Source organism: Schistocerca cancellata, chromosome 4 (assembly GCF_023864275.1).
Source record: "Schistocerca cancellata isolate TAMUIC-IGC-003103 chromosome 4, iqSchCanc2.1, whole genome shotgun sequence".
In the NCBI taxonomy this organism is placed as follows: Eukaryota; Metazoa; Arthropoda; class Insecta; order Orthoptera; family Acrididae; genus Schistocerca; species Schistocerca cancellata.
Window position 1 is genome coordinate 293,242,966 of NC_064629.1, and position 12,355 is coordinate 293,255,320.

Consider the following 12,355-nt stretch of genomic DNA (forward strand, 5'->3'; position numbering starts at 1 on the left):
GCAAATATGGCAAAAACGCAAATATGGCAAAAACACAAATATGGCAAAAACGCAAATATGGCAAAGACGTAGATATGGCAAAGATGCAGATATGGGATAAACGCAAATATGGGATATACGCTAATATGGGACAAATGCAAATATGTGATAAACGCAAATATGGGATAAACGCAAATATGGGATAAACGCAAATATGGGATAAACGCAAATATGGGATAACGCTAATATTGGATAAACGCAAATATGGCAAAAAGGCAAATATGGAAAACGCAAGTATGGGAAAAACGCAAGTATGGGAAAAACGCAAGTATGGGAAAAACGCAAATTTGGAAAAAACACAAATATTGCAAAAACGAAAATTTAGCAAACATGCAAATTTGGAAAAAACGCAAATTTATCAAAACGCAATTTTTGGCAAAAACGCAGATTAGAAAAAACGCAAATTTGGCAAAAACGCAAATTTGGCACTAACGCAAATTTCACAAAAACGCAAATATGGCAAAAACGCAAATATGGCAAAAAAGCAAAATGGCAAAAACGCAAATATGGCAAAATCCCAAGTATGGCAAAAACGCAAATATGGCAAAAACGCAAATATGGAAAAACGCAAATTTGGCAAAAACGCAAATTAGGCAAAAACGCAAATTTGGCAGAAATGCAAATTTGTCAAAAACGCAAATTTGGCAAAAACGCAAATTAGGCAAAAACCAAATTTGGCAGAAACGCCAATTTGGCAAAAACGCAAATTGGGCAAAAACGCAAAGTAGGCCAAAACGCAAATTTTTTTCAAAAACGCAAATTTGGCAAAAACGCAAAATAGGGAAAAACGAAAATTAGGCAAAAACGAAAATTCAGCAAAAACGCAAATTAGGCAAAAACGAAAATTTGGCAAAAACGCAAATATGGCAAAAACGTAAATATGGCAAAAACGCAAATATGGCAAAAACACAGATATGGCAAAAACGCAAATATGGCAAAGACGCAGATATGGCAAAGATGCAGATATGGCAAAATCGCAAATATGGGATAAACGCAAATATGGGATATACGCAAATATGGGATAAATGCAAATATGTGATAAACGCAAATATGGGATAAACGCAAATATGGGATAAACACAAATATGGAATAAACACAAATATGGGACAATGCTAATATTGGATAAACGCAAATATGGCAAAAACGCAAATATGGAAAACGCAAGTATGGGAAAAACGCAAGTATGGGAATAACGCAAGTATGGGAAAAACGCAAGTATGGGAAAAACGCAAGTATGGGAAAAACACAAGTATGGGAAAAACGCAAGTATGGGAAAAACGCAAGTATGGGAAAAACGCAAAGTTGGGAAAAACGCAAGTATGGGAAAAACGCAAATATGGGAAAATCGCAATTATGGGAAAAACGCAAATATGGGAAAAACGCAAATATGGGAAAAACGCAAATATGGGAAACATGCAAATAAGGGAAAAACGCAAATATGGGAAAAACGCAAATATGGGAAAAACGCAATTATGGGAAAAACGGAAATATTAGAAAAAAAGCAAAAGTTGGTAAAACGCAAATGTTGGAAAAACGCAAATATTGGAAAAACGCAAAAATGGGAAAAACATAAAAATGAGAGAAGATAAACTTATGGCACAACTTGACTAGAGGAAAGAGTCGGTTGGTAGGACAGTCCGAATAGTCAAAAGTTCACGGAATATGTGAGAATTGCAAATAAGGGAAAAACGCAAATATGGGAGAAACGCAAATATGGGAAAAACGCAAATACGGGAAAAAAGCAAATATGGGAAAAACGCAAATATGGGAAAAACGCATATATTGGAAAAACGCAAGTATGGGAAAAACGCAAATATGGCAAACACGCAAATATGGCAAATACACAAATATGGCAAAAACGCAAAGATGGCAAACACGCAGATATGGCAAAGATGCAGATATGGCAGATTCGCAAATATGGGATAAATGCAAATATGGGATAAACGCAAATATGTTGTAAACGCAAATACGGGATAAACGCAAATATGGGATAAACGCAAATATGGGATAAACGCAAATAAGGGATAAACGCAAATATGGGATAACGCTAATATTGGATAAACGCAAGTATGGGAAAAACGCAAATATGGGAAAATCGCAATTATGGGAAAAACGCAAGTATGGGAAAAACGCAAGTATGGGAAAAACGCAAGTATGGCAAATTAGGCAATGAGCCAAAAAGCAAATTTGGCAGAAACGCAAATTTGGCAAAAACGCAAATTAGGCAAAAACGCAAATTTGGCAAAAACGCATATTTGGCAAAAACGCAAAATAGGCAAATACGAAAATTAGGCAAAAACGAAAATTCGGCAAAAACGCAAATTTGGCAAAAACGAAAATTTGGCAAAAACGCAAATATGGCAAAAACGCAAATATGGCAAATCACAAATATGGCAAAAACGCAAATATGGCAAAGACGCAGATATGGCAAAGATGCAGATATGGCAAAATCGCAAATATGGGATAAACGCAAATATGGGATATACGCTAATATGGGACAAATGCAAATATGTGATAAACGCAAATATGGGATAAACGCAAATATGGGATAAACGCAAATATGGGATAAACGCAAATATGGGATAAACGCAAATATGGGATAACGCTAATATTGGATAAACGCAAATATGGCAAAAAGGCAAATATGGAAAACGCAAGTATGGGAAAAACGCAAGAATGGGAAAAACGCAAGTATGGGAAAAACGCAAAGTTGGAAAAAACACAAATATGGCAAAAACGAAAATTTAGCAGACATGCAAATTTGGAAAAAACGCAAATTTATCAAAAACGCAATTTTTGACAAAAACGCAGATTAGAAAAAACGCAAATTTGGCAAAAACGCAAATTTGGCACTAACGCAAATTTCGCAAAAACGCAAATATGGCAAAAACGCAAATATGGCAAAAAAGCAAATATGGCAAAAACGCAAATATGGCAAAAACCCAAGTATGGCAAAAACGCAAATATGGCAAAAACGCAAATATGGCAATAACGCAAATTTGGCAAAAACGCAAATTAGGCAAAAACGCAAATTTGGCAGAAATGCAAATTTGTCAAAAACGCAAATTTGGCAAAAACGCAAATTAGGCAAAAACCAAATTTGGCAGAAACGCCAATTTGGCAAAAACGCAAATTAGGCAAAAACGCAAATTAGGCCAAAACGCAATTTTTTTTCAAAAACGCTAATTTGGCAAAAACGCAAAATAGGCAAAAACGAAAATTAGGCAAAAACGAAAATTCACCAAAAACGCAAATTTGGCAAATCGCAAATTTGGCAAAAACGCAAATATGGCAAAAACGCAAAAATGGCAAAAACGCAAATATGGCAAAAACACAAATATGGCAAAAACGCAAATATGGCAAAGACGCAGATATGGCAAAGATGCAGATATGGCAAAATCGCAAATATGGGATAAACGCAAATATGGGATATACGCAAATATGGGATAAATGCAAATATGTGATAAACGCAAATATGGGATAAACGCAAATATGGGATAAACGCAAAAATGGGATAAACACAAATATGGGATAAACGCAAATATGGGACAATGCTAATATTGGATAAACGCAAATATGGCAAAAACGCAAATATGGAAAACGCAAGTATGGGAAAAACGCAAGTATGGGAAAAACGCAAGTATGGGAAAAACGCAAGTATGGGAAAAACGCAAGTATGGGAAAAACACGAGTATGGGAAAAACGCAAGTATGGGAAAAACGCAAGTATGGGAAAAACGCAAAGTTGGGAAAAACGCAAGTATGGGAAAAACGCAAATATGGGGAAATCGCAATTATGGGAAAAACGCAATTATGGGAAAAACGCAAATATGGGAAAAACGCAAATATGGGAAACATGCAAATAAGGGAAAAACGCTAATATGGGAAAAACGCAAATATGGGAAAAACGCAAATATGGGAAAAACGCAAATATGGGAAAAACGCAAATATGGGAAAAACGGAAATATTAGAAAAAAAGCAAAAGTTGGAAAAACGCAAATGTTGGAAAAACGCAAATATTGGAAAAACGCAAAAATGGGAAAAACATAAAAATGAGAGAAGATAAACTTATGGCACAACTTGACTAGAGGAAAGAGTCGGTTGGTAGGACAGTCCGAATAGTCAAAAGTTCACGGAATATGTGAGAATCGCAAATAAGGGAAAAACGCAAATATGGGAGAAACGCAAATATGGGAAAAACGCAAATATGGGAAAAAAGCAAATATGGGAAAAACGCAAATATGGGAAAAACGCAAATATGGGAATAACGCAAATATGGGAAAACGCAAACATGGGAAAAACGCAAATATGGGATAAACGCAAATATGGGGTAAACGCAGATATGGAAAATACGCAAATATGGGAAAAACGCAAGTATGGGAAAAACGCAAGTATGGGAAAAACGCAAATATGGGAAAAATGCAAGTAGGCGAAAAACGAAAGTAATGGAAAAACGCAAGTATTGGAACAACGCAGTATGGGAAAAACGCAAGCATGGGTAAAATGCAAATATCGGAAAAACGAAGATATGGGAAAAACGCAGATATGGGAAAAAAGCATATATTGGAAAAACGCAAGTATGGGAAAAACGCAAATATGGCAAACACGCAAATATGGCAAATACACAAATATGGCAAAAACGCAAATATGGCAAACACGCAGATATGGCAAAGATGCAGATATGGCAGATTCGCAAATATGGGATAAACGCAAATATGGGATAAACGCAAATATGTTGTAAACACAGATACGGGATAAACGCAAATATGGGATTAACGCAAATATGGGATAAACGCAAATAAGGGATAAACGCAAATATGGGATAACACTAATATTGGATAAACGCAAATATGGCAAAAAAGCAAATATGGAAATCGCAAGTATAGGAAAAATGCAAGTATGGGTAAAACGCAAGTATGGGAAAAACGCAAGTATGGGAAAAACGCAAGTATGGCAAATTAGGCAATTAGGTAAAAAGCAAATTTGGCAGAAACGCCACTTTGGCAAAAACGCAAATTAGGCAAAAACGCAAATTTGGCAAAAACGCAAATTAGGCAAAAACGCAAAATAGGCAAAAACGAAAATTAGGCAGAAACGAAAATTCGGCAAAAACGCAAATTTGGCAAAAACGCAAATTTGGCAAAAACTCAAATATGGCAAAAACGCAAATATGGCAAAAACACAAATATGGCAAAAACGCAAATATGGCAAAGATGCAGATATGGCAAAGATGCAGAAATGGCAAAATCGCAAATATGGGATAAACGCAAATATGGGATATACGCTAATATGGGACTAATGCAAATATGTGATAAACGAAAATATGGGATAAACGCAAATATGGGATAAACGCAAATATGGGATAAACGCAAATATGGGATAAACGCAAATATGGGATAACACTAATATTGGATAAACGCAAATATGGCAAAAAGGCAAATATGGAAAACGCAAGTATGGGAAAAACGCAAGAATGGGAAAAACGCAAGTATGGGAAAAACGCAAAGTTGGAAAAAACACAAATATGGCAAAAACGAAAATTTAGCAAACATGCAAATTTGGAAAAAACGCAAATTTATCAAAAACGCAATTTTTGGCAAAAACGCAGATTAGAAAAAACGCAAATTTGGCAAAAACGCAAATTTGGCACTAACGCAAATATGGCAAAAAAGCAAACATGGCAAAAACGCAAATATGGCAAAAACCCAAGTATGGCAAAAACGCATATATGGCAAAAACGCAAATATGGCAAAAACGCAAATTAGGCAAAAACGCAAATTTGGCAGAAATGCAAATTTGTCAAAAACGCAAATATGGCAAAAACACAAATATGGCAAAAACGCAAATATGGCAAAGACGCAGATATGGCAAAGATGCAGATATGGCAAAATCGCAAATATGGGATAAACGCAAATATGGGATATACGCAAATATGGGATAAATGCAAATATGTGATAAACGCAAATATGGGATAAACGCAAATATGGGATAAACGCAAAAATGGGATAAACACAAATATGGGATAAACGCAAATATGGGACAATGCTAATATTGGATAAACGCAAATATGGCAAAAACGCAAATATGGAAAACGCAAGTATGGGAAAAACGCAAGTATGGGAAAAACGCAAGTATGGGAAAAACGCAAGTATGGGAAAAACGCAAGTATGGGAAAAACACGAGTATGGGAAAAACGCAAGTATGGGAAAAACGCAAGTATGGGAAAAACGCAAGTATGGGAAAAACGCAAAGTTGGGAAAAACGCAAGTATGGGAAAAACGCAAATATGGGAAAATCGCAATTATGGGAAAAACGCAATTATGGGAAAAACGCAAATATGGGAAAAACGCAAATATGGGAAACATGCAAATAAGGGAAAAACGCTAATATGGGAAAAACGCAAATATGGGAAAAACGCAAATATGGGAAAAACGCAAATATGGGAAAAACGCAAATATGGGAAAAACGGAAATATTAGAAAAAAAGCAAAAGTTGGAAAAACGCAAATGTTGGAAAAACGCAAATATTGGAAAAACGCAAAAATGGGAAAAACATAAAAATGAGAGAAGATAAACTTATGGCACAACTTGACTAGAGGAAAGAGTCGGTTGGTAGGACAGTCCGAATAGTCAAAAGTTCACGGAATATGTGAGAATCGCAAATAAGGGGAAAACGCAAATACGGGAGAAACGCAAATATGGGAAAAACGCAAATATGGGAAAAAAGCAAATATGGGAAAAACGCAAATATGGGAAAAACGCAAATATGGGAATAACGCAAATATGGGAAAACGCAAACATGGGAAAAACGCAAATATGGGATAAACGCAAATATGGGGTAAACGCAGATATGGAAAATACGCAAATATGGGAAAAACGCAAGTATGGGAAAAACGCAAGTATGGGAAAAACGCAAATATGGGAAAAACGCAAGTAGGCGAAAAACGAAAGTAATGGAAAAACGCAAGTATTGGAACAACGCAGTATGGGAAAAACGCAAGCATGGGTAAAATGCAAATGTCGGAAAAACGAAGATATGGGAAAAACGCAGATATGGGAAAAACGCATATATTGGAAAAACGCAAGTATGGGAAAAACGCAAATATGGCAAACACGCAAATATGGCAAATACACAAATATGGCAAAAACGCAAATATGGCAAACACGCAGATATGGCAAAGATGCAGATATGGCAGATTCGCAAAAATGGGATAAACGCAAATATGGGATAAACGCAAATATGTTGTAAACGCAGATACGGGATAAACGCAAATATGGGATAAACGCAAATATGGGATAAACGCAAATAAGGGATAAACGCAAATATGGGATAACGCTAATATTGGATAAACGCAAATATGGCAAAAAAGCAAATATGGAAATCGCAAGTATAGGAAAAATGCAAGTATGGGTAAAACGCAAGTATGGGAAAAACGCAAGTATGGGAAAAACGCAAGTATGGCAAATTAGGCAATTAGGTAAAAAGCAAATTTGGCAGAAACGCCACTTTGGCAAAAACGCAAATTAGGCAAAAACGCAAATTTGGCAAAAACGCAAATTAGGCAAAAACGCAAAATAGGCAAAAACGAAAATTAGGCAAAAACGAAAATTCGGCAAAAACGCAAATTTGGCAAAAACGCAAATTTGGCAAAAACTCAAATATGGCAAAAACGCAAATATGGCAAAAACACAAATATGGCAAAAACGCAAATATGGCAAAGATGCAGATATGGCAAAGATGCAGAAATGGCAAAATCGCAAATATGGGATAAACGCAAATATGGGATATACGCTAATATGGGACTAATGCAAATATGTGATAAACGCAAATATGGGATAAACGCAAATATGGGATAAACGCAAATATGGGATAAACGCAAATATGGGATAAACGCAAATATGGGATAACACTAATATTGGATAAACGCAAATATGGCAAAAAGGCAATTATGGAAAACGCAAGTATGGGAAAAACGCAAGAATGGGAAAAACGCAAGTATGGGAAAAACGCAAAGTTGGAAAAAACACAAATATGGCAAAAACGAAAATTTAGCAAACATGCAAATTTGGAAAAAACGCAAATTTATCAAAAACGCAATTTTTGGCAAAAACGCAGATTAGAAAAAACGCAAATTTGGCAAAAACGCAAATTTGGCACTAACGCAAATTACGCAAAAACGCAAATATGGCAAAAACGCAAATATGGCAAAAAAGCAAACATGGCAAAAACGCAAATATGGAAAACCCAAGTATGGCAAAAACGCAAATATGGCAAAAACGCAAATATGGCAAAAACGCAAATTAGGCAAAAACGCAAATTTGGCAGAAATGCAAATTTGTCAAAAACGCAAATTTGGCAAAAACGCAAATTAGGCAAAAACCAAATTTGGCAGAAACGCCAATTTGGCAAAAACGCAAATTAGGCAAAAACGCAAATTAGGCCAAAACGCAAATTTTTTTCAAAAACGCAAATTTGGCAAAACCGCAAAATAGGCAAAAACGGAAATTAGGCAAAAACGAAAATTCAGCAAAAACGCAAATTTGGCAAAAATGCAAATTTGGCAAAAACGCAAATATGGCAAAAACGCAAATATGGCAAAAACGCAAATATGGCAAAAACACAAATATGGCAAAAACGCAAATATGGCAAAGACGCAGATATGGCAATGATGCAGATATGGCAAAATCGCAAATATGGGATAAACGCAAATATGGGATATACGCAAATTTGGGATAAATGCAAATGGTTCAAATGGCTCTGAGCACTATGGGACTCAACTGCCGAGGTCATTAGTCCCCTAGAACTTAGAACTAGTTAAACCTAACTAACCTAAGGACATCACAAACATCCATGCCCGAGGCAGGATTCGAACCTGCGACCGTAGCGGTCTTGCGGTTCCAGACTGCAGCGCCTTTAACCGCACGGCCACTTCGGCCGGCGGATAAATGCAAATATGTGATAAACGCAAATATGGGATAAACGTAAATATGGGATAAACGCAAATATTTGATAAACACAAATATGGGATAAACGCAAATATGGGACAATGCTAATATTGGATAAACGCAAATATGGCAAAAACGCAAATATGGAAAACGCAAGTATGGGAAAAACGCAAGTATGGGAAAAACGCAAGTATGGGAAAAACGCAAGTATGGGAAAAACGCAAGTATGGGAAAAACACGAGTATGGGAAAAACGCAAGTATGGGAAAAACGCAAGTATGGGAAAAACGCAAGTATGGGAATAACGCAAAGTTGGGAAAAATGCAAGTATGGGAAAAACGCAAATATGGGAAAATCGCAATTATGGGAAAAACGCAAATATGGGAAAAACGCAAATATGGGAAAAACGCAAATATGGCAAACATGCAAATAAGGGAAAAACGCAAATATGGGAAAAACGCAAATATGGGAAAAACGCAAATATGGGAAAAACGCAAATATGGGAAAAAAGGAAATATTAGAAAAAAAGCAAAAGTTGGAAAAACGCAAATGTTGGAAAAACGCAAATATTGGAAAAACGCAAAAATGGGAAAAACATAAAAATGAGAGAATATAAACTTATGGCACAACTTGACAAGAGGAAAGAGTCGGTTGGTAGGACAGTCCGAATAGTCAAAAGTTCACGGAATATGTGAGAATCGCAAATAAGGGAAAAACGCAAATATGGGAGAAACGCAAATATGGGAAAAACGCAAATATGGGAAAAAAGCAAATATGGGAAAAACGCAAATATGGGAAAAACGCAAATATGGGAATAACGCAAATATGGGAAAACGCAAACATGGGAAAAACGCAAATATGGGATAAACGCAAATATGGGGTAAACGCAGATATGGAAAATACGCAAATATGGGAAAAACGCAAGTATGGGAAAAACGCAAGTATGGGAAAAACGCAAATATGGGAAAAACGCAAGTAGGCGAAAAACGAAAGTATCGGAAAAACGCAAGTATTGGAACAACGCATGATGGGAAAAACGCAAGCATGGGTAAAATGCAAATGTCGGAAAAACGAAAATATGGGAAAAACGCAGATATGGGAAAAACGCATATATTGGAAAAACGCAAGTATGGGAAAAACGCAAATATGGCAAACACGCAAATATGGCAAATACACAAATATGGCAAAAACGCAAATATGGCAAACACGCAGATATGGCAAAGATACAGATATGGCAGATTCGCAAATATGGGATAAACGTAAATATGGGATAAACGCAAATATGTTGTGAACGCAAATACGGGATAAACGCAAATATGGGATAAACGCAAATATGGGATAAACGCAAATAAGGGATAAACGCAAATATGGGATAACGCTATTATTGGATAAACGCAAATATGGCAAAAAAGCAAATATGGAAATCGCAAGTATGGGAAAAACGCAAGTATGGGAAAAACGCAAGTATGGGAAAAACGCAAGTATGGCAAATTAGGCAATTAGGCAAAAAGCAAATTTGGCAGAAACGCCAATTTGGCAAAAACGCAAATTAGGCAAAAACGCAAATTTGGCAAAAACGCAAATTTGGCAAAAACGCAAGTATGGGAAAAACGCAAATATGGGAAAATCGCAATTATGGGAAAAACGCAAATATGGGAAAAACGAAAATATGGGAAAAACGCAAATATGGGAAACATGCAAATAGGGGAAAAACGCAAATATGGGAAAAACGCAAATATGGGAAAAACGGAAATATTAGAAAAAAAGCAAAAGTTGGAAAAATGCAAATGTTGGAAAAACGCAAATATTGGATAAACGCAAAAATTGGAAAAACATAAAAATGAGAGAAGATAAACTTATGGCACAACTTCACAAGAGGAAAGAATCGGTTGGTAGGACAGTCTGAATAGTCAAAAGTTCATGGAATATGTGAGAATCGCAAATAAGGGAAAGACGCAAATATGGGGAAAACGCAAATATGGGAAAAAAGCAAATATTGGAATAACGCAAATATGGGAAAAACTTAAATATGGGAATAACGCAAATATGGGAAAACGCAAACATGGGAAAAACGCAAATATGGGATAAACGCAAATATGGCAAAAAAGCAAATATGGAAATCGCAAGTATGGGAAAAACGCAAGTATGGGAAAAACGCAAGTATGGGAAAAACGCAAGTATGGGAAAAACGCAAGTATGGGAAAAACGCAAGTATGGGAAAAACGCAAAGTTGGGAAAAACGCAAGTATGGGAAAAACGCAAATATGGGAAAAACGCAAATATGGGAAAATCGCAATTATGGGAAAAACGCAAATATGGGAAAAACGCAAATATGGGAAAAACGAAAATATGGGAAACATGCAAATATGGGAAAAACGAAAATATGGGAAACACGCAAATATGGGAAAAACGCAAATATGAGAAAAACGCAAATATGGGAAAAACGGAAATATTAGAAAAAACGCAAAAGTTGGAAAAACGCAAATGTTGGAAAAACGCAAATGTTGCAAAAACGCAAATATTGGATAAACGCAAAAATTGGAAAAACATAAAAATGAGAGAAGATAAACTTATGGCACAACTTGACAAGAGGAAAGAATCGGTTGGTAGGACAGTCTGAATAGTCAAAAGTTCATGGAATATGTGAGAATCGCAAATAAGGGAAAGACGTAAATATGGGAAAAACGCAAATATGGGAAAAAAGCAAATATGGGAAAAACGCAAATATGGGAAAAACTTAAATATGGGAATAACGCAAATATGGGAAAACGCAAACATGGGAAAAACGCAAATATGTGATAAACGCAAATATGGGGTAAACGCAGATATGGGTAAGACACAAATATGGGAAAAACGCACATATGGGAAAAACGCAATTATGGGAAAAACGCAATTATGGGAAAAACGCAAATATGGGAAAAACGCAAGTATGGGAAAAACGCAAATATGGCAAACACACAAATATGGCAAATACACAAATATGGCAAAAACGCAAAAATGGCAAACACGCAGATATGGGAAAGATGCAGATATGGCAGATTCGCAAATGTGGGATAAACGCAAATATGGGATAAACGCAAATATGTTTTAAACGCAAATATGGGTAAAGGCAAATATGGGATAAACGCAAATATGGGATAAAAGCAAATAAGGGATAAACGCAAATATGGGATAACGCTAATATTGGATAAACGCAAATATGGCAAAAAAGCAAATATGGAAATCGCAAGTATGGGAAAAACATAAAAATGAGAGAAGATAAACTTATGGCACAACTTGACAAGAGGAAAGAGTCGGTTGGTAGGATAGTCCGAATAGTCTAAATTTCACGGAATATGTGAGGATCGCAAATAAGGGAAAAACGCAAATATGG